Raw genomic sequence first — 23,441 nt, forward strand, 5'->3', positions numbered from 1 at the left:
AGCTGACAGCCAGCAAGGAACTGAGGCCTGCCAACAAGCACAGGAGTGAATCTGAAGGCAGATCCTGCAGCCCTAGCTATCAATTTTACTTAAATCTTATGAAACTCCCTGAGCCAGAATTACCCAGATAAGTTACTTCCAGATTCCTGACCCTCAGAAATCATGTAACATAATGAATGCTGTCATTTTAAGTCACCAGGTTTTTGAAAAATTTGCTACGTGACAACAGATAGACAATACAAATACATTAGGCTATGGTGTTTCCAGTAGCTGAAGGGAAGTTTTATGAAAAACTACAGGGAAGATTCTTTAGGAGAGGAGTACAAAAACACTGGAGGATGGGCAGAACCAGCAAGAGACCTGAGGTGGTGTGAGCAGGGGATCAGTCATGTCTGTTCTCTCTCCAAAACAAATGTTTCATGAAACAACACTTACTCTTACTATAGGCAATGTCCTTTGATAATTTCTATTTGATTATACTCTTATTTGGTTTATGAAGTGCTGGAAGTAAGTCCTTAAATTGATTTCACAATTCACTAACAAGTTGTGACCTACAGTTGAAAAACAGTGAACTTAATCATCTTTGAGGTTCCTTTTAGATCAAAACTTTTGTAACTAGGAGACTGCACAGTGTTATTACAATGACAACTAACATTTACTGAACACCCACTGGTGCTGCTGCTGCTAAGTCACTTCAGTCGTGTCCGACTCTGTGTGACCCCATAGACGGAAGCCCACCAGGCTCCCCCGTCCCTGGGATTCTCCAGGCAAGAACACTGGAGTGGGTTGCCATTTCCTTCTCCAATGTGTGAAAGTGGAAAGTGAAAAGTGAAAGTGAAGTCGCTCAGTCGTGTCCGACCCTTAGCGACCCCATGGACTGCAGCCTACCAGGCTCCTCCATCCATGGGATTTTCTAGGCAATAGTACTGGAGTGGCTTGCCATTGCCTTCTCCAGAACACCCACTATGCCGTAACTATTCCAAATAAGTGAGTAACTATTGATAGTCCCATTTTACAGATGTGAAGACTGGTAAATGGCAGAGGCCAGGAGGAAACCCAGGCAGTCTAACTTCAAAACCAGTTGTCAAGAGTGCAGGCTCCTAATGAGACTGGGTTCAAATCCTGATGCCAGTGCTTGATCAATAATTACTTGTAATGATGATCACAATATACGACAATCATTGGCAGCCATCAGCTCACTGATGGGGACAGTTCTAACAAAAGGAAGTTTAGGATCAATGTCATGTATATTGACTGAATTTAGAAGTTAGTCGTTGATAATCAGCTCAATATCCTGCTCTGTTTCAGCCATGCTGGCCCAGTCTTCATCTTAAATTTAGCCACTTATACCAGATGGGGCTCTGGCCTGGGTTATATAACATCTGCATGCTTGAATGTCTAGAATTTATTTCCCTGTAACTAGATAAAAGGAATTTCAACATACTCATTTTTATGTATTGTTTTATTAAAGTACTCCTCTAATAAATGAATCTAACTAAAACACATTAGTCACCATTATGCAGAGGATATTCCCACTGAAAACAGTGAATGCAGTGAATCAATCTCTGGATTTTGAAAATAGGGTCAATATGGAGAAGGAAATGGCAACCCACTCCAGTACTCTTGCCTGGAAAATCCTACGGACAGAGGAGCCTGGTGGGTTACAGTCCATGGGGCTGCAAAGAGTCAGACATGACTGAGCAACTTCACTTTTCACTTTCTGTAAACTAGAACACTTCTATGGCCTAACATATGTTTTACTCCTATTGAACTCATTAAAGCCATTAAACTTTTATTGCCACACTTCCTTATTTTTGTTTTATTTGTTCTCATTTTTTAAACTGATAATACAATCACATGGTACAAAATTTAAAATATATTAAGTATTTGATAAAGTATCTTCCCTCTCCTGTTCCCCAGGCACCCATCTTTTCAGAGTTACTCAGTATTACTAGGTCTTGCATATCTTTAGAGATTTTTAAACAGCTTTATTGAAGTAAGTTTATAGAGCTGTGCAGTCATCACCACAATTCAGCTTTAGAACACTTTTGTCACCCAGAAAAGTCTCATACCTGTTTATAGCCAATTCATATTCCTAGCCCAAGACAAACTCCCATATTCCTTTTTTATGCATATTTCATATAAATGGAGTTATATAATAGCTAGTCTTTTGTGTCTAGCTTCTTATGGATATTTTCAAGATTCACCCTTATGTATCAGTACTCCTTTTTATTGCTGATTAGTATTGTGTGGCTCTACCACATTTTGTTTATCTGATTGCCAGTTGTTAGACATTTGGATTGTTTGATTTGGGGGAGGATAATATGAATAATACTGCTACGAATATTTGTGTAGAAGTTTTTGTGTGTACACGAAAAATTTTATGTGGACTCATTTCTTTTGAGTATATACATAGGAGTGGAATTGCTGGGTCATATGGTAAGTTTATGTTTAGTTTTTAAGAAAATTCCAAAATGTTTTCCAAAGTAGCTGTATCTTTTGCATTCTCAACAGCAGCTTGTGAAGGTTCCAGTTTCTCCACTTTCATGTCAACATTTAGTACTGCACATCTTTTTGGTTATAGCTATCCTAGTGGGTGTAAAGTGGTATCTCATGGTGACTTTAGTTTGTTTCCCTCATGACTGATAGTGTTGAAATCTTTTCATATGTTTATTGGCCACTCTTACATCTTCTTTGGTAAAATATCTATTCAAATCTTTTGTCAATTCCACATACATGGAATATCTCACAACTTATTTAGACCTTTAATTTCTCCCACCAATGTTTTATAGTTTTCATTGTGCAAGCCTTGCACTTCTGTTGTTAAATTTATTCCCTGATATTTCATTCTTATTGATGCTACTGTGAATGGAGTCTGTTTCCTTAATTTTATTTTCAGATTGCACCTTGCTAGAATAGAGAGATACAATTAATTTTTTATCTTCTTGACCTTATATTCTACAATCTGGCTAAACTTTTAAAATTTGTTTTAATACTTTGTAGATTCCTTAGTATTTTCTACAGATAGCATCATGTCATCAGAAAACAAAAAGTTTTACTTCTTCCTTTCCAAAAAAAAATAGGGTCAATAAACATTATGATATAAATGACTAAAATGGTAAAAAAAAAAAAAAACACTACACGGAATCTGGATATCTTTTTGGCTGAATTCCTCTGAGCTGTGTCTCCATCAATCATATCTTTCATGTCACAGGATAAATACAGCATTTATCACAGGTAGCGAAGTCAGTATAGAAGCATAGCATCCTTTTAATAAAAGATTATCAGTGATCAAAGATTTATACACCTGCTGAGTGAATTATCTAGAGTTGGACACATGTAGAGGATACATGTCAGGAAGATATTTCAGCAGCTGCTTTGTTGTCAGGTGACTTGAAGGATTTAAAAAGAAAGAAGAAAGAAAAATTGGTTTATGCTCCAATTCATATGCTACTGTGTGATGAGAAATTACAGGGCAGTAACAGTGACTGCAACCTAGCTTGGGATACTGTTAGCAGATGTAAAACACTGTTCTCCTGCCACCTATTTTTTTAGTCATTTTGTATATATTGCTAAAGGGAGAGTTACATAAAACACCATGGTTCCCCAAACCAAATATCAATCTCAGTCAGTTCAGTTCAGTTCAGTCGCTCAGTCGTGTCCAACTCTTTGCGACCCCATGAATCATCTAGATGTCCTTAAAAATTAACAATTTAAGATTATTTCTGGACAGAAGACCTAAATAGATGTTTCTTCAAAGAAAACATACAGATAGCCAACAGGCATATGAAAGGATGCTCAACATTGCTAATTATTAGAGAAATACAAATCAAGTGCCATGAGGTATGACCTCACACCAGTCAGAATGGTCATCATTAAAAAATCTACAAATAAATGCTGGAGAGGGTGAGGAGAGAAAAGAACCCTCCTACACTGTTGGTGGGGTCACTGTGGAAAACAGTATGGAGGTATCTCAAAAAGCTAAAAATACAGTTGCCATATGACTCAGCAATAATCATGGGAATCTACCCAGACGAAACTACAATTTGAAAAGGTAAATGCACCCCTATGTTCATAGCATCACTGTTTACAATAGCCAAGACAAGGAAACAACCTAAATGTCCACTGACAGAGGAATGGATAAAGAAGACGTAGTACATATACATAATGGAATACTACTGAACCATCAAAAGAATGAAATAATGCCATTTTCAGCAACGTGGATGCAACTAGAGATTATCATACTAAGTGAAGTAAGTCAGAAAGAGAAAGACAAATACCATATGATATCATTTATAGGTGGAATCCAAAATATGGCACAAATGAACCTGTCTACAAAAACAGAAGGAGACTCACAGACATAGAGCAGAGACTTGTGGTTGCTGGTGCAGGGGGAGTGGGGGAGGGTAGACTGAGAGTTTGGGATTGGTAGATGCAAGCTATTACATTTAAAATGGATAAACAACAAGGTCCTAATCCATAGCACAGGGAACTATATGGAGTATCCTGTGATAAATCACAATGGAAAAAATATAAAAAAAAGAATTTATATATGTGCATAACTGAGTTACTTTGCTGTACAGCAAATTAACACAACATTGTATATCAAGTATACTTCAATTAAAAATTTTTTAAGAGGTCTACAAATAACCAACACTGGAGAGTCCATGGAGAAGAGGGAACCCTCTCACACTCTTGGTAAGAATGTAAATTGGTGCAGCCACTGTGAAAAAGAGTATGGAGGTTCCTCAAAAAACTAAAAATAGAGTTACTTTTTATACTAAGCAAAGCAAGTCAGAAAGAGAAATACCATATGATGTCACTTACATGTGGACTCTAAAATAGGACACAAATGAATCTATTTATGAAACAGAAAGAGTCTCACATACATAGAGAACAGACTTGTGGTTGTCAAGGGGTGGGGGATGCAGTGGAAGTTTGGGATTAGCAGATGCAAACTAGTAGATTTAGACGGATAAACAGCAAGGTTCTTTTGTATAGCACAGGGAACTATATTCAATATTCTGTGATAAACCATAATGCAAAAGAATAGGAAAAAGAACACATATATATAACTAAATCACTTTGCTATACAGCAGAAATTAACACAACATTGTAAATCAACTGTATTTCAATAATGGAAATTAAAATGAAATTTTTTCTAATTATAAAGGAGACACATGCTTTTATAAAACATTCAGTAAATGCAGAAAATGTAAGAGTAAAGGGAAAGAAATCACAAAGTAATCAGATAGCAGATCATATGAGGTAATAATTATCACTATTAATATGTGATACATTATCTTTAAATTTGCATCATACTATATGAGAGTTGGACTGTGAAGAAAGCTGATCGCTGAAGAATTGATGTTTTTGAACTGTGGTGCTGGCGAAGACTCTTGAGAGTCCCTTGGACTGCAAGGAGATCTAACCAGTCCATTCTAAAGGAGATCAATCCTGGGTGTTCATTGGAAGGACTGATGCTAAAGCTGAAACTCCAATACTTTGGCCACCTCATGTGTCGAGTTGACTCACTGGAAAAGAGTCTGATGCTGGGAGGGATTGGGGGTAGGAGGAGACGGGGATGACAGAGAATGAGATGGCTGGATGGCATCACCGACTCGATGGACATGAGTTTGAGTGAACTCCGGGAGTTGGTGATGGACAGGGAGGCCTGGCGTGCTGTGATTCATGGGGTCGCAAAGAGTCGGACATGACTGAGCGACTGAACTGAACTGATATGTACTTTTTATAATTTAATATTTTCACTTAAAAACATACTACAGGAATTTTCCTGTGTCAACATATTCTACTTGAACATTACTCTGATGACTGCACAGAATTTCATTCTATGGACATAGCATCTTAACAGTCAGTATCCAGTAGGCAAACAGAAACCACTCTATACATTTAATACAGAAACAGACTTAATGCTAGTATTTTTCTATAAAGTTATAAAAAGTGCTGCTGCTGCTGCTAAATCGCTTCAGTCATGTCTGACTCTGTGCGACTCCATAGACGGCAGCCCACCAGGCTCCGCCGTCCCTGGGATTCTCCAGGCAAGAACACTGGTGTGGGTTGCTATTTCCTTCTCCAATAAAAAGTGCTAAAGAAGAAAAAAGGAGAAAGGTGTGTCTTAGTGAGCTATCACTGTGTGACAAACCACTTCAAACTTACTTGTGTAAAACCAGAATTTAAGAAAAATTCTGTAGCTAACAATTTAGGCTGGGTTCATCTCAGCACTTTGGTAGTTTCAGTTGAGGGCTCTCATGCATCTATAACTGGCTGTGGGCTGGCTTTGTTGATCTTGGCTGGGCTTCTTTACATGTTTGGGGATTTCAGCTGGTACAAGGTGACTGGCTAGACTCAGACCTGCATGGTTTGTCATTCTCTGGCAGGCCAGCGTGGGCTTATTTCATGGAAGTCAAGGGGCTCCAAGAGAAAGAGCAGAAGCCAGAGGGTCCTTTTGGGGCCTAGGCTTGGGACTACCACAGTGCCTTTTTCTCTGCCTCCTACTATTCTAAGGAACAAGGCCAACCCAGATTTGAAGAGTAGAGAAATAGATTCCGCTTTTTATGTGGAAAGTCGCAAAGTTGCATTGCACAAGGGCATGGAAACAGGGAGAGAAAGAGTTCTGGCTAGTTTTGCAAATGACTGATGACAGTGTGTCTTACCTAGGAAACCTGAAGGCTGCCACCTGAAACCTGAAAAGCAGCCTGGGGCTGGAGCCGATACGTGGGTGATGGCACTTAATATTGATCTGTGAGAGGTACTGCTGCTGCCTCATTTGGAGGTACTGCTATCACTGAGTAGAAACCTAGGAGTCTACAACCTTATGAATCTGTTTAAAGTGCCACAGATGTTTTGGGAACAAATAGTTGCCTGTTGTCATTGTTGCTGCCTCTAGAGGACCCCTTGAGACAGACTAAAAGGCTATTCTGTTTTCCACCTTATAGTCTCCCCACCAGTGCCTCCCAGTAGCAAGCCTAACGGGATGCAAGCTGAAAGGGACCCTGCAAAATGGAGTTTACTGGTTGCTAAGCACCTGTGATACAGAGAAGGGCATCGAAAGTATAGCTGAAACTCAAGTGAAAAGTGACTGTACAATAGTATCATTCATTTAACAAATCCCCCATTGCTGGATATTTAGATTATTTCTTTGGAAATACAACATAAAGGTGGAAAGCAAAGCCATAAATGGGATAGTTTCTGAACCCAATGGACAATGATATTTAATTTCTAAGAAAGGCATTTAAGAAGGGATGTATCCAGCAATAAACAAATGATACATAAAACAGAATGGCTCAGAGTAGCTCTGCTCTGTCCCTCCAAGGGTAGATTTATGTCTTCCAGACAGGATGAACACCAGAGTTCTGTCCATGTGGAGCTATCATCACATAGTTTACCTCCAAAATTATTTCCTTCACATTGCATTCCCATTTGGTTGAGGTATAAAGGAAATATTCTGAAGTTATGATTATAATTTTTGTATCCAAAAAACACCATTGTATGCAAAAGCTTTAGCTGCATTTCCCTATGTCCAATAGTCACAGGATAAACATAAAATCCCAATGGCAATGTTGCAAACAGCATTTCTAAGGTTTAGCCTCTGTACAGTGTTTCATTTTACTAACTTTTTTTTTTATTATAAATGTAATACTGCTTGTAAAAAAATCAAACAAGCATTTTCAGGGGTGAAATTCCATCCTAATAGCATTCAAAGATTTATCATGTATATTTCAACTTGAGTTTTTCCTATGAACACTCTAATACATTTTATTATTATAGTCACAGGTTACAATTATCTTCTATAAATTGCCTTTGTAAGTAAAATATTATATATTATGTATTATATTTTGATGAATCTTTTGTTTTAATACAGTTAAATATACATAATATATAAAAACCATATCATAGCATTCTATAGGATGGATATGCTAAAATTCATGTTATTCTTCATTTTCCTCAGTAGAGTACAAGCTCCCTGAGGACAGAAACCTGGTTTGGTTTGGTCACTGAATCTCTAATGCTTAGACAAGCACCTGGCAAACAGCAGATGTTTCAAAATTGTGTAGAATGAATAACTAAATGGCAAAACACTACAGATGAATATTCGTATTGTTCTCCATCTTTCACTACTCCAATAATGAATTTGGCAATTAGCAATGTTATAAATATATGTTGAATGCATTGCCAAGACCAAAACAAACAAACAAAAACGGAAGCATTTCAACCCCTCTCAAATTCATCGCAAGATTTTCAGGAAGTCCCCAGGGAGATGGCACTTGTATTTACAAATCTGGTCTTCCTAGCTATTACTTAGACCTGCCAGTATGGTTTCACAAATGTAGTCCTGTTACAAAGTAGCATGGGCCTTTTCCTTCTTTTTAGCTTGTGTTGCTTGGGGAAGTTGACTGAGTCTCTTATGTTTCTACCCCACGTTTTGAGACATCCGGCTGTCATTCTGTGGAAATGAGAACAGTACCCTTTGTCCTTGCAATATTTTGTTAAGCAGGCTATACTGGCTGTAAAACTTTGTGCTCTCGAAATCTCTATGAAATTTTTTTCTTATCTAGTCTTTATTTTTTATTTTCGGAACATTTGCTTTCCCCCAAGGCTCAGGGGTAAATTCCCAATGAGGAAATACAAGGACCTGCCTCATTTATTCCATGTATAATATATATTGAGCTGTCCTCAGAACAACCTTCTGATGCTCACATTAAAGCTCCTTAGACTAAATTTACAAACCTTAGGTCTCTCCTCTCTTTGGTTGAGTGCTTTCCTGAGTGACTTTCGCAGACATACCTTTAGCAGGTCCAGTCTCTGTCCTGTAGACATTTTTGAATCCCAGGGTAAAAGTCATTTGTGGTGTTCAGGTGGGAACTCCTGGAAACACACAGATATATTAATAAATTCAGAAATTTAGATGAATGGACGAATGCTCAAAATTCACTTCAGCAAATTCTCAAAACAGTTAAGGTTTCCCCCCTCTAAGCCCTAAAATTTTTAATACTTTAACCTTTTATGTAGAGGACTTCCTTTATAAAAATATCCTTTTTATGATAATTGTTATACATGATCATTTAGAAATTTGAGGAAAGGAAGTAAATACAAAACATAGGAAATAAAATCACCTGTAACCCCCACCCCCAGAGCTACCAGTGTGAAAATTTTATACATATTTTCTTCCAATTTCTTTTCTATATGTTCTTACCTGGTTCAGATCATAGTACATATGTATTTTTCTACTTTTATATTTTCCTTTAATATTATAACAAAAATGTCCCTTTGTGACTAAAAAAGTTCTTCATCTACATACCTGCTAACAACTGTAAACAAGTCCCTTGTTTGGATGTACCATTTATTGAGATCACATGGTATTCTAAAAGCCGTCCTCCATCTTTGCCAAAAAATGCTGGATCTAAATCTTGTCAAGTCTTTATGACCAACTGCAACCCACAAGAAATGGGACAGAACAAACGTGCCACCATAAGCATGCTCACAGGCCTTCTCTTCGCCAGGAAGCATCCTCTAAACCCTTCTGCTAAGCTGCTGCTGCTAAGTTGCTTCAGTCGTGTCTGACTCTGTGTGACCCCATAGACGGCAGCCCACCAAGCTCCTCCGTCCCTGGGATTCTCCAGGCAAGAACACTGGAGTGGGTTGCCACTTCCTTCTCCTAAACCCTTCAGTGGAGGAGAGAGGGAACAAGATGGCGGAGGAATAGGACGGCGAGACCACTTTCTCCCCCACAAATTCATCAAAAGAACATTTAAACGCTGAGTAAATTCCACAAAACAACTTCTGAATGCCGGCAGAGGACATCAGGCACCCAGAAAAGCAGTCCATTGTCTTCGAAAGGAGGTAGGGAAAAACATAAAAAGAGAGACAAAAGAGGTAGGGATGGAGCTCCGTCCCGGGAAGGGAGGCTTAAAAAAGAGAGACGTTTCCAAACACCAGGAAACACTCTCACTGGCGAGTCTGTGGTGAGCCTTGGAACCTTAGAGGGCCACATAACCGGGAGGAAAAAGAAATAATTAAAACCCACAGATTACCCGCCAAATGGTAACTCCCAGCAGAGAAGCAGCACAGACGCCCACATCCACCATTAGCAAGCAGGGGCTGGGCAGGGAGGAGCTGGCTGAACTGCTTAGAGAAAGGACTGGGCCTGAATGCCACAAGAGCAATCTGAGAGAACTAACTGGGGATAGCAAAGCAGACTGTGGGGTAGCTACCCCATGAAAAGGCGAAGAGCCCTAACCTAATACTCCGCCAGCCCCGCTTACAGAACAAAGGACTGAGCAGGGCTAGCCGGCTGCGGTCGGCCCATTCCCCGCCAAGACAGGCAAGGGAGGGCAGCCAGAGCCGGAAGGGGGCAACTGTGGCCCCAGAGAGGCATCTGATACAAAACTGCAGGCAGGCTTCATTGCTAACCAAGACTTCATGGGTTTCTGACCGGTCAACATCCATCTGAGAAGGTGCACCGGCTGTACACCCAGAAAACCGAGTGGGAGGTACCAGGGAGGCGATAAGTCACAGCGACCGTGCTCGCCAAACGCCTGGTCACCTGAGCTGCTCGGACTGGGGAAGGCACAAAATGCAGGCCCAACCAAGTCTGCGCCTTTGTGGAGTACCCGAGTACCTGAACCTGAGCCGCTCAGACCTGGGAAGTACATACAGCCCAGTGCCGGCCTCGGACAGTTCCCGGCAGAGCAACCTAGAGCTTGTGCAGTGTAGAAAGGGACAGCACACACGCCATGAATGGGGGCAAACCCAGTGTGGCCAAGACACTGCGAGCACTCCCCACAGACGCCAGAGATATTTGTCTGCAACGTTCCTCCCTTCCCAGAACAGGGCTGAACAACTGAGCCTTAAAAAGTGTCCACCACCGCCCCCTAGTGTCAGGGCTGAAATTAGACACTGAAGAGACCAGCAAACAGAAGCTAAAACAGAGGGAACCACCTTGGAAATGACAGATAGAGAAGTCTAGATGCTACTCCAAGAATAAGACCGAAAACCAGAGGCAAGAGGCTTAAGCCCAAATCCTGAGAGCACCAGAGAACTCCTGACTCCACGGAACATTAATCGATAGGAGCTCATCAAACGCCTCCATACCTACACTGAAACCAAGCACCACCCAAGGGTCAACAAGTTCCAGAGCAAGACAAACCACGCAAATTCTCCAGCAACACAGGAAAATAGCCCTGAGCTTCAATATACAGGCTGCCCAAAGTCACTCCAAACCCACTGACATCTCATAACTCACTACTGGACACTTCATTGCACTCCAGAGAAAAGAAATCCAGCTCCACCCACCAGAACACCGACACAAGCTTCCCTAACCAGGGAACCTTGACAAGTCACCCATCCAACCCCAGACACAGCGAGGAAACTACATAATAAAGAGAACTCCACAAACGGTAGGAAGAGGGAAAGGCCACCCACAAGCAAAGCAATATAAGCAAGATGAAGAGGCAGAGAAATACCCAGCAAGTAAAGGAACAGGATAAATGCCCACCAACACAAACAAAAGAGGAAGATATAGGGAATCTACCTGATAAAGAATTTCAAATTTTGATGGTGAAAATGATTCAAAATCTTGAAAGCAAAATGGAGTTACAGATAAATAACCTGGATAAAAGGTTTGAGAAGATGCAAGAAAGGTTTAATAAGGATTTAGAGGAAATAAAAAAGAGTCAATATACAATGCATAATGCAATAGATGAGATTAGAAACACTCTGGAGGGAACAAACAGTAGAATAATGGAGGCAGAAGACAGGATAAGCGAGCTAGAAGATAGAATTGTAGAAATAAATGAAACAGAGAGGAAAAAAGAAAAACAAATTAAAAGAAATGAGGACAATATTAGAGACCTCTGGGACAATGTTAAACGCGCCAACATTCGAATCATAGGAGTCCCAGAAGAAGAAGACAAAAAGAAAGACCATGAGAGAATACTTGAGGAGATAATAGTTGAAAACTTCCCTAAAATGGGGAAGGAAATAATCACCCAAGTCCAAGAAACCCAGAGAGTCCCTAACAGGGTAAACCCAAGGCGAAATACTCCAAGACACATATTAATCAAATTAACAAAGATCAAACACAAAGAACAAATATTAAAAGCAGCAAGGGAAAAGCAACAAATAACACACAAGGGGATTCCCATAAGGATAACAGCTGATCTTTCAACAGAAACTCTTCAGGCCAGGAGGGAATGGCAAGACATACTTAAAGTGATGAAAGAAAATAACCTACAGCCCAGATTACTGAACCCAGCAAGGATCTCATTCAAATATGAAGGAGAAATCAAAAGCTTTACAGACAAGCAAAAGCTGAGTGAATTCAGGATCACCAAACCAGCTCTCCAACAAATACTAAAGGATCTTCTCTAGACAGGAAACACAGAAAGGGTGTATAAACTCGAACCCAAAGCAATAAAGAAAATGGCAACGGGATCATACTTATCAATAATTACCTTAAACGTAAATGGGTTGAATGTCCCAACCAAAAGACAAAGGCTGGCTGAATGGATACAAAAACAAGACCCCGATATATGTTGTCTAAAAGAGACCCACCTCAAAACGAGGGACACATACAGACTGAAAGTGAAGGGCTGGAAAAAGATATTGCATGCAGAGACCAAAAAAAGCAGGAGTAGCAATACTCATATCAGATAAAATAGACTTTAAAGCAAAGGTTGTGAAAAGAGACAAAGAAGGAAACTACACAATGATCAAAGGATCAATCCAAGAAGAAGATATAACAATTATAAATATTTATGCACCCAACATAGGAGCACCACAATATATAAGACAATTACTAACAAGTATGATAGGGGAAATTAACAACAAAGCAATAATAGTGGGAGACTTTAATACCCCACTCACACCTATGGACAGATCAACTAAACAGAAAATTAACAAGGAAACACAAACTTTAAATGATACAATAGACCAGTTAGACCTAATAGATATCTATAGAACATTTCACCCCAAAACAATGAATTTCACCTTTTTCTCAAGCGCACACAGAACCTTTTCCAGGATAGATCACATCCTGGGCCATAAATCTAGCCTTAGTAAATTAAAAAAATTTGAAATCATTCCAAGTATCTTTTCTGACCACAATGCAGTAAGATTAGATCTCAATTACAGGAGAAAAACTATTAAAAATGCCAACATATGGAGGCTGAACAACACGCTGCTGAATAATGAACAAATCATAGAAGAAATCAAAAGAGAAATCAAAATATGCATAGAAATGAATGAAAATAAAAACACGACAACCCAAAACCTCTGGGACACTGTAAAAGCAGTGCTAAGGGGAAGGTTCATAGCAATACAAGCACACCTCAAGAAACAAGAAAAAAGTCAACTAAATAACCTAACTCTACATCTAAGAAACTAGAAAAGGAAGAAATGAAGAACCCCAGGGTTAGTAGAAGGAAAGAAATCATAAAAATTAGGGCAGAGATAAATGCAAAAGAAACAAAAGAGACTATAGCAAAAATCAACAAAGCCAAAAGCTGGTTCTTTGAGAGGGTAGATAAAATTGACAAACCACTAGCCAGACTCATCAAGAAACAAAGGGAGAAGAACCAAATCAATAAAATTAGAAATGAAAATGGAGAGATCACAACCTACAACACAGAAATACAAAGGATTATTAGAGAATACTATCAGCAATTATATGGCAATAAAATGGACAACTTGGAAGAAATGGACAAATTCTTAGAAAAGTACAACTTTCCAAAACTGAACCAGGAAGAAATAGAAAATCTTAACAGACCCATCACAAACATGGAAATAGAAGCTGTAATCAAAAATCTTCCAGCAAACAAAAGCCCAGGTCCAAACGGCTTCACAGCTGAATTCTACCAAAAATTTAGAGAAGAGCTAACACCTATTCTACTCAAACTCTTCCAGAAAATTGCTGAGGAAGGGAAACTTCCAAACTCATTCTATGAGGACACCATCACCCTAATCCCAAAACCTGGTAAAGATCCCACAAAAAAAGAAAACTGCAGGCCAATATCACTGATGAACATAGATGCAAAAATCCTTCTTGTACCACGTGACAGGTAACCGCAAGCCGCCCATCACAAGGATAAACTGGATCATGCTGTGTGTCATCTATGTTACCGTGTCCCTAATGTACTGGCTACTCACACAGTAAGTACAGGGTTGGCACCCATGGATGTCATTCTCATGAGCCTAAAGGACAACAATACAGCTGTTTATTTTCCTGCATCTCCCATTTAGCGTCCCCCACCAAGTGTACTTCCAGTCTAGCCATATTGCTTTTTTGGCTAATGCCACAGCTCTGTGAAATAATCAAATTTTCTTTAGTGCTTTAATGTATTTGAAGAGCTTGGTAAATCATTAGCAGTGAATCAGGATACATCTTTCAATTCTAGAAAGAGATGTGTTCAGTACAAAACCCAGTCAAATTATACTATCTTTATTCCCTCCTAATTTAAGAGCATGCAGACCAAGGCTTACAAACACATGCAGATGTGAGTTTTATTTCAAATCCAGTTGTTTCATAATCTGCTTTTAATTGTACTCATAAACATCTCTTTGTAGAATAAGAGTAGAAACGTTGAGCTAAAATTGTAACTTTCATTATTGCACAAGATCAATTTTTCTTTTCCTGTATTGATCCCATTTATTGAAATATGTTCTATGTAGTTACAATGTAGCCTACATTCCTGAGTCTGAGGATGGCACTGCAAATAGTCATTCCTCCTGTAGATCTCATGTGTTTGACATTGGAGAATAGATGTGCCGTCAGCTTTAAATGGAGATTGAAACTTCCATCAGCTGTGTGTGTCACAGAGCAAGGTGGAGCATAGCTGCATAGGTGGACCAACAGTACTCCTGTCCTTTCACTGACGTATTTTGGGCAGCCATGTGTATACAATTGTAACCAGCTCCTCTTGCTTCTAGTCTTGTCCTGCTGCTAACCATTTTTACAGCCATTACAGTGATAAGTCATCTCAGTGCTCATTTTCCCGTTTGGAAATGTGTTCATAGTCTACCTCTTGGGCAATTGATGGTTTTAATTTCATGTCTTGTAAAGATCTGGAAAATGGGAAGTACTCTATGAAGGCCAAGGGTAATTATATTCTTTAATGTAATTTGTCATCACACTGCCTCCTGGTCACTATTTCTCCTTCAGATATTGTTTCTTTAGAATATTAAAAATTAAAAGAATGGAGTTAGTATGTGATTTCAAACTGTTTCCATGTAGGAAAACGATGTTTTCTGAATTGAAACTTAAATCTTTCCCAGTTTCTTAAGACTATCTCTTTTTCAAAGATTTGAAATTAAACTCAGGGGGATATATTTAGTATGATCTCAGAGAGAAAAAATATATAATAGGATGACATAAGATGAAGTCTATCCTTTTCTTATAATTATCCCTGTAATATTGAAGAATGCCTTTCTGAAGCATATTATTCAGAAAAGAAGATCATCATTTTAGTTCATTTAAAAAAAAATAAGCATGTATAGGAGAAGCATTTGTTTTTAGATTTTAAATGTAGTGTCATCATGTTAGGGTAAAGTCTATAGTCTATAGTTGAAAGAATATTCATTATAGATTTTTGATGGAGGAGAGGAATTAATTATGTTGCTGTAAAGACTGTCTTCAAATAAAAATATTTAAATTTAATATATTCAAGTTGATATTAAAAAGTTACTGGATGTTATCTGAAGATGTGAAATGTGTGGCTAAGTAAAATTATATGTGTGGCATATAAAAAAAAATCCTTAACAAAATTCAAGTAATCAGAATCCAACAACACATTAAGAAGATCATACATCATGACCAAGTGGGCTTTATCCCAGGAATGCAAGGATTCTTCAATATCCACAAATCAATCAATGTAATACACCACATTAACAAACTGAAAAATAAAAATTATATGATTATCTCAATAGATGCAGAGAAAGCCTTCAACAAAATTCAACATCCATTTATGACAAAAACCCTCCAGAATGTGGGAATAGAAGGAACATACCTCAACATAATAAAAGCTATATATGACAAACCCACAGCAAACATTATCCTCAATGGTGAAAAACTGAAAGCATTTCCCCTAAAATCAGGAAAAAGACAAGGGTGCCCACTCTCCCCACTCCTATTCAACATAGTTTTGGAAGGTTTGGCCACAGCAATCAGAGCAGAAAAAGACATAAAAGGAATCCAAATTGGAAAAGAAGAAGTAAAACGTTCACTGTTCGCTGATGACATGATCCTCTACACAGAAAACCCTAAAGACTCTACTAGAAAACTAGTAGAGCTAATCAATGAATACAGTAAAGTTGCAGGATATAAAATCAACACACAGAAATCCCTTGCATTCCTATACACTAATAATGAGAAAATAGAAAGAGAAATTAAGGAAACTATTCCATTCACTGTTGCAATGAAAAGAATAAAATACTTAGGAATATATCTATCTAAAGAAACAAAAGACCTGTACATAGAAAACTATAAAACACTGGTGAAAGTAATCAAAGAGGACACTAGTAGATGGAGAAATATACCATGTTCGTGGATTGGAAGAATAAATATTGTAAAAATGAGTATACAACCCAAAGTAATTTATACATTCAATGCAAACCCTATCAAGTTACCAACGATATTTTTCACAGAACTAGAACAAATAATCTCACAGTTTGTATGGAAATACAAAAAACCTGGAATAGCCAAAGCAATCTTGAGGAAGAAAAATGGAACTGGGGGAATTAACCTGCCGGACTTCAGGCTCTACTACAAAGCCACAGTCATCAAGACAGTATGATACTGGCATAAAGACAGAAATATAGATCAATGGAACAAAATAGGAAGCCCAGAGATAAATCCACGCACTTATGGACACCTTATCTTTGACAAAGGAGGCAAGAATATAAAATGGAGAAAAGACAGTATCTTTAACAAGTGGTGCTGGGAAAACTGGTCAGCCACTGTAAAAGAATGAAACTAGAACACTTCCTAACACCATACACAAAAATAAACTCAAAATGGATTAAAGATCTAAATGAAAGACCAGAAATTATAAAACTCCTAGAGGAGAACATACGCAAAACACTCTCCGACATAAATCACAGCAGGATCCTCCATGACCCACCTCCCAGAATATTGGAAATGAAAGCAAAAATAAACAAATGGACCTAATTAAAATTAAAAGCTTCTGCACAGCAAAGGAAACTGTAAGCAAGGTGAAAAGGCAGCCTGCAGAATGGGAGAAAATAATAGCAAATGAAACAATTGATAAAGGATTAATCTCCAAAATATACAAGCAGCTCCTGCAGCTCAATTCCAGAAAAATAAACGAACCAATAAAAAAATGGGCCAAAGAACTAAACAGACATTTCTCCAAAGAAGACATTCAGATGGGTAACAAACACATGAAAATATGCTCAACATCCCTCATAATCAGAGAAATGCAAATCAAAACCACAATGAGATACCATTTCACACCAGTCAGAATGGCTGCTATCCAAAAGTCTACAAGCAATAAATGCTGCAGAGGGTGTGGAGAGAAGGGAACCCTCTTACACTGTTGGTGGGAATGCAAACTAGTACAGCCACTATGAAGAACAGTGTGGAGATTCCTTAAAAAACTAGAAATAGAACTTCCATATGATCCAGCAATCGCACTCCTGGGCATACACACCGAGGAAACCAGAATTGAAAGAGACACATGTACTGCAATGTTCATCACAGCACTGTTTATAATAGCGAGGACATGCAAGCAAGCTAGATGTCCATCTGCAGACGAATGGATAAGAAAGCTTTGGTACATATATACAATGGAGTATTACTCAGCCATTAAAAACAATGCATTTGAATCAGTTCTAATGAGGTGGATGAAACTGGAGCCTATTATACAGAGTGAAGTAAGCCAGAAAGAAAAACACCAATACAGTATACTAACGCATAAATATGGAATTTAGAAACATGGTAATGATAACCCTGTATACGAGACAGCAAAAGAGACACAGGTGTATAGAACAGTCTTTTGGACTCTGTGGGAGAGGACGAGGGTGGGATGATTTGGGAGAATGGCATTGAACCATGTATATTATCATATGTGAAACAAATCGCCAAGTTTGATGCATGATACAGGATGCTCGGGGCTGGTGCACAGGTATGACCCAGAGGGAGGATAAGGGGAGGAGGGAGGTGGAAGGGGGGTTCAGGAAGGGGAACTCGCGGATTCATGTCAGTGTATGGCAAAACCAACCAATATAATAAATAAAATAAAATAAAAATAAAAGCTGTCCTCCAAGTTTACTCACACTAGAAGTCAATCATATTCAATTCCTCCTTTTCCTTCATTACCCAAAGCCACTTAGTCTCAAGGGCTGTCTATTCTATTTCTGAACAATTTCTTTTACCTGTCCCAGTGGTTTCAATCCCAGCTAGAACATATAGGGAGCTTTAAAAAATAATGATTGCTGGGGCCCCACCAAAAACTGAGCTAATCAGAATCTCTGGGGGATGGAGACCAGGTATGAAGGGGATGAAGTCTAAAAGCTTCCCAGTGAATTTTTAGAGGAGGACAACACATTTAGTTTTATTTCAATCAAATCACACTTTCTTTTCCAACTGCTGCAAGTGTATCTACAATTTTCTATTACAGATTCACTTTTAAAAGGTTTTCTGTGACATTACAGCAAGCTTTTCTTTTTCAAACAGGAATATTCCCACATTCTTCCTCAAGTGAAGATAAAAACTCCATTCTAGTAAATGGCAATACATGAAATTACAGTAAACCAGACACTTGAAAGGATAGCCAAGAAGTCTTCCAACAGTTTATTAGAAAGAATGTAGACATTTTAAAAAAATTCCTCACTGCCATGAACATATATTGAGGTTTTCAGCCCAGGTACAAGCTGAATCAAAAAAAAAAAACAAAGAAAGAAAGGAATGAAAAAAATCCAATAGTGTATTAACATTTTTTCCCACTCATTTGTCATAATGACAGTGCAAATACAAATTTGGTCTAAATGTACAGACTCTCAAGCAACAATCTACAGCCTTTCTTCATCCTCTGTGCTAAGAAATGTAGAAGTTTAAGTATCAAGCAATACCAAACGTACAGGGTTCAAAACCATCAAGTTACAGCATTCGCTAATTTTAGCCAAGATACATCTGGAACACTGACAAATGATCACTTATGTACAATAATGTGAAGCAAATTTTTTGAAAAGTAAAACTTCAGTGAAATAATTCTGAAAGATATACCAGACGAACAACATGTTATTAAAGTATCAACCAATTGTTTCAGCAAGTTTGAATCCATGTTCTGAAATCTAAAATTTAGTCCCTTTCCCTAAGCTAAGTGCTTCCTATCATGTCAGTATCTAGGTTGTGAAGTAAAGGAGACTTTGGTGAAATGTTTTTATTTATCACAACTGGTTTATCAATTGCCTAGGACCTCAACAGCATCATGGAAAAAATGGTGGTGGTGGTTTAGTCACTCAGTTGTGTCTGACTCTTGCGACCTCATGGACTGTTGCCAGGATCTTCTGTCCATGGGATTCTCCAGGCAGGAATACCGGAGTGGGATCCCACACCCTCCTCCAGGGGATCTTCCCGATCCAGGGATCAAACCCAGGTCTCCTGCATTGCAGGCAGATGCTTCACCAACTGAGTCACGAGGGATGCCCCAAAATTGCCCAGTACAATCATATCAACCCTTAGTGAAGCCTTTAAAAAAGCAAACAGGTTGAAAAATGGGTTATAGGAGGCAAATATAGTATCTGCCTTTAGAGCTATCAACTCAGGAATTCTCTCAATTACAGAATCTTGCAGAGAAGTTATTTTTCTTTCTCAAAATCCAGTGATGACAACATTCCTTACTGCAGATCTGGCATTTTTCTTCATCACTGTCTTGTGAATCATCACCTGCTCCATCTACTTCTGGTAAATCTACATTCTCATCACCACCCATGTTGTTCATCATCTCAGAGAAACGACCAAAATTAGACATGTCTGCAACTGAATCATCTTCACGGTCTTTCCAATTATTGAAGTTCACACTAAGCCAATTAAGCTCTGCCCTCTCTTTTGTTAACCTTGGCCATGACTGGCCAGATTCTCCTTTTCATAAACAATATAAAATTGATCTGTCCGTTCTTTTATGCTTGGAATCATTTGGATCAATACAGTGAAGAAGATCAATTTCATTTAAATGTTTAAAATGATCAATTCCTCCAAGACAACTGAATGTAAGTTTGGAGTTCTCAAAATTTACATTAACATCTTGACTGTCTTCAACACAAAATTCAGTGAAGACATAGTTCCTTTGATCGCACCACTTTGCAGAAGCAGGCTGTATCGTGAACAGGGCAGGGGGACTGGCTAATGGGTGGGTGAGCCTCTCCAGTGGCCTGGAAGTGGAGGTTTTCTCCTCAGTGAATTTTAATACAGCCAGAGTTGAGATGCACTGCCCCAGCCCCTCCTCCAGCCCCATGCCACTTCCCAAGGCCCAGCCCTGATCAACTCCCAATCAGGTTATTGCAGCTACCTCCTAACCCTTTTCTTGTTTCTGTTTTGTACATAATTTTCTTTATTTATCTAGGCTGTGCTGGGTCTTCATCGCTGTGCAGGCTTTTCTCTAGTTACAGTGCGTGGGCCTCTCATTGCAGTGGCTTCTCTTGTTGAGGATCACAGGCCCTAGGGTGTGTGGACTCAGTAGTTGCAGCACATGGGGTTGATAGTTGAGGATCCTGGGCTCTATAGCATGGGCTCAGTAGTTGTGACGCATGGGCTTAGTTGTTCCATGGCATGTGAGAGATTCTTCCTAGACCAGAGATTGAACCCTTATCTCCTGCACTGGCAGACAGATTCTTTACCACCAAACCACCAGGGAAGCCCTTCTCTTCCTGTTTCTAGTCTCTCTCTTCTGCAACCTCCACTCCTGCATGCTGTTTCCCAAATTTCTTTGGGAAGTAACTGCTAAAACATTGGTCAGATCACGTCACTCCCATACTGCCTAAACAAAAGTGTCAAACTTGGCCTGAGGAAGATCCTCCTCCAACCAACATTTCTGCATCCTTTCCTCCTCTTCCAAAGAATAGCAAGGAGAGATAAGAAAGCCTTCCTCAGCGATCAATGCAAAGAAATAGAGGAAAACAACAGAATAGAAAAAACAAGAGATCTTTTCAAGAAAATTAAAGATATCAAGGGAACATTTCATGCAAAGATGGGCTCGATAAGGGACAGAAATGGTATGGACCTAACAGAAGCAGAGAATATTAAGAAGAGGTGGCAAGAATACACAGAAGAACTGTACAAAAAAGATCTTCACAACCAAGATAACCACGATGGCGTGATCACTCACCTGGAACCAGACATCTTGGAATGTGAAGTCAAGTGGGCCTTAGAAAGCATCACTACGAACAAAGCTAATGGAGGTGATGGAATTCCAATTGAGATATTTCAAATCCTGAAAGATGATGCTGTGAAAGTGCTGCACTCAATATGCCAGCAGATTTGGAAAACTCAGCAATGGCCACAGGACTGGAAAAGGTCAGTCTTCATTCCAATCCCAAAGAAAGGGAATGCCAAAGAATGCTCAAACTACCGCACAATTGCACTCATCTCACACGCTAGCAAAGTCATGCTCAAAATTCTCCAAGCCAGGCCTCAGCAATATGTGAACCGTGAACTTCCAGATGTTCAAGCAGGTTTTAGAAAGGGCAGAGGAACCAGAGATCAAATTGCCAACATCCGCTGGATCATGGAGAAAGCAAGAGAGTTCCAGAAAAACATCTATTTCTGCCTCATCGACTATGCCAAAGCCTTTGACTGTGTGGATCACAATAACCTGTGGAACATTCTGAAAGAGATGGGAATACCAGACCACCTGACCTGCCTCTTGAGAAACCTGTATGCAGGTCAGGAAGCAACAGTGAGAACTGGACATGGAACAACAGACTGGTTCCAAATAGGAAAAGGAGTACGTCAAGGTTGTATATTGTCACCCTGCTTATTTAACTTCTATGCAGAGTACATCATGAGGAACGCTGGGCTGGAAGAAGCACAAGCTGGAATCAAGATTGCCAGGAGAAATATCAATAACCTCATACATGCAGATGACATCACCCTTATGGCAGAAAGTGAAGAGGAACTCAAAGGCCTTTTGATGAAAGTGAAAGAAGAGAGTGAAAAGGTTAGCTTGGAGCTCAACATTCAGAAAACGAAGATCATGGCATCTGGTCCCATCACTTCATGGGAAATAGATGGGGAAACAGTGGAAACAGTGTCAGACTTTATCTTTTTGGGCTCCAAAATCACTTCGGGTGCTGATTGCAGCCATGAAATTAAAAGACGCTTGCTCCTTGGAAGGAAAGTTATGACCAGCCTAGATAGCATATTAAAAAGCAGAGACATTACTTTGCCAACCAAGGTCCGTCTAGTCAAGGCTATGGTTTTTCCAGTGGTCATGTATGGATGTGAGAATTGGACTGTGAAGAAAGCTGAATGCCGAAGAATTGATGCTTTTGAACTGTGGTGCTGGAGAAGACTCTTGAGAGTCCCTTGGACTGCAAGGATATCCAACCAGTCCATTCTAAAAGAGATCAATCCTGGGTGTTCACTGGAAGGACTGATGCTAAAGCTGAAACTCCAATACTTTGGCTACCTCATGCGATGAGTTGACTCACTGGAAAAGACTCTGATGCTGGGAGGGATTGGGGGCAGGAGGAGACGGGGACAGCAGAGAATGAGATGGCTGGATGGCATCACCGACTCGACGGCCATGAGTTTGAGTGAACTCCGGGAGTTGGGGATGGACAGGGAGGCCTGGCGTGCTGTGGTTCATGGGGTCGCAAAGAGTCGGACACGACTGAGTGACTGAACTGAACTGAACTTCCTCCTCTGGGTCTTCCCTGCTCAAAGACCACTATCCTCTTCTTATTTCGATGTCTATTTCACATACTACATCCCTCTTCTATCAGTCAACAATTGTCTATTGAGTGGCTACTATGTACCACCCATCTACTCAGTTCATTTTTTGAATCGCTACTGTATCTAGGTATTGGGGATATGGCAGTGAATAAGACAGACAAAACTACCTGCTTGGTGGAGCTTACTGGGAGAGGCAGACAACAAAGCAAGTGCACAAATAAGAAAATGTTAGGTAAGTGTGATGCAGAGAATTGGAACATATAGCGACTAGGTGGCTATTTTTGACTGGGTGGCTATTTCCATCTGAAATGGCCTCTCTGAGGAGGTGACATCTATACTGAGATCTAAATGACAGGAAGGGAGGGACCAGCTATTCAGAATTTAAGGGGCAAAGCATTCCAAAGATAGGACCAGCTACTGTGAAGGCTTTCAGGTGAAATGAAGTCTGATTGAAGGGCCAGAAGAAGGCAGAGCAGCTGAAGCACAGGGGTAAAGCGTGAGGCATGGGAGATGA

The 23,441-nt window shown here is 39.5% G+C and overlaps 1 pseudogene; it reads right to left on the reverse strand.

Annotated features, from left to right (window-relative positions):
* Positions 1-19,708: 19,708 nt before the first annotated feature.
* Positions 19,709-20,489, reverse strand: LOC129563855 (prostaglandin E synthase 3 pseudogene; annotated as a pseudogene).
* Between the last annotated feature and the right edge of the window lie 2,952 nt (positions 20,490-23,441).

Source organism: Moschus berezovskii, chromosome X (assembly GCF_049115385.1).
Source record: "Moschus berezovskii isolate FMDL1 chromosome X, NW_MosBer_1.0, whole genome shotgun sequence".
Classification (NCBI taxonomy): domain Eukaryota; kingdom Metazoa; phylum Chordata; class Mammalia; order Artiodactyla; family Moschidae; genus Moschus; species Moschus berezovskii.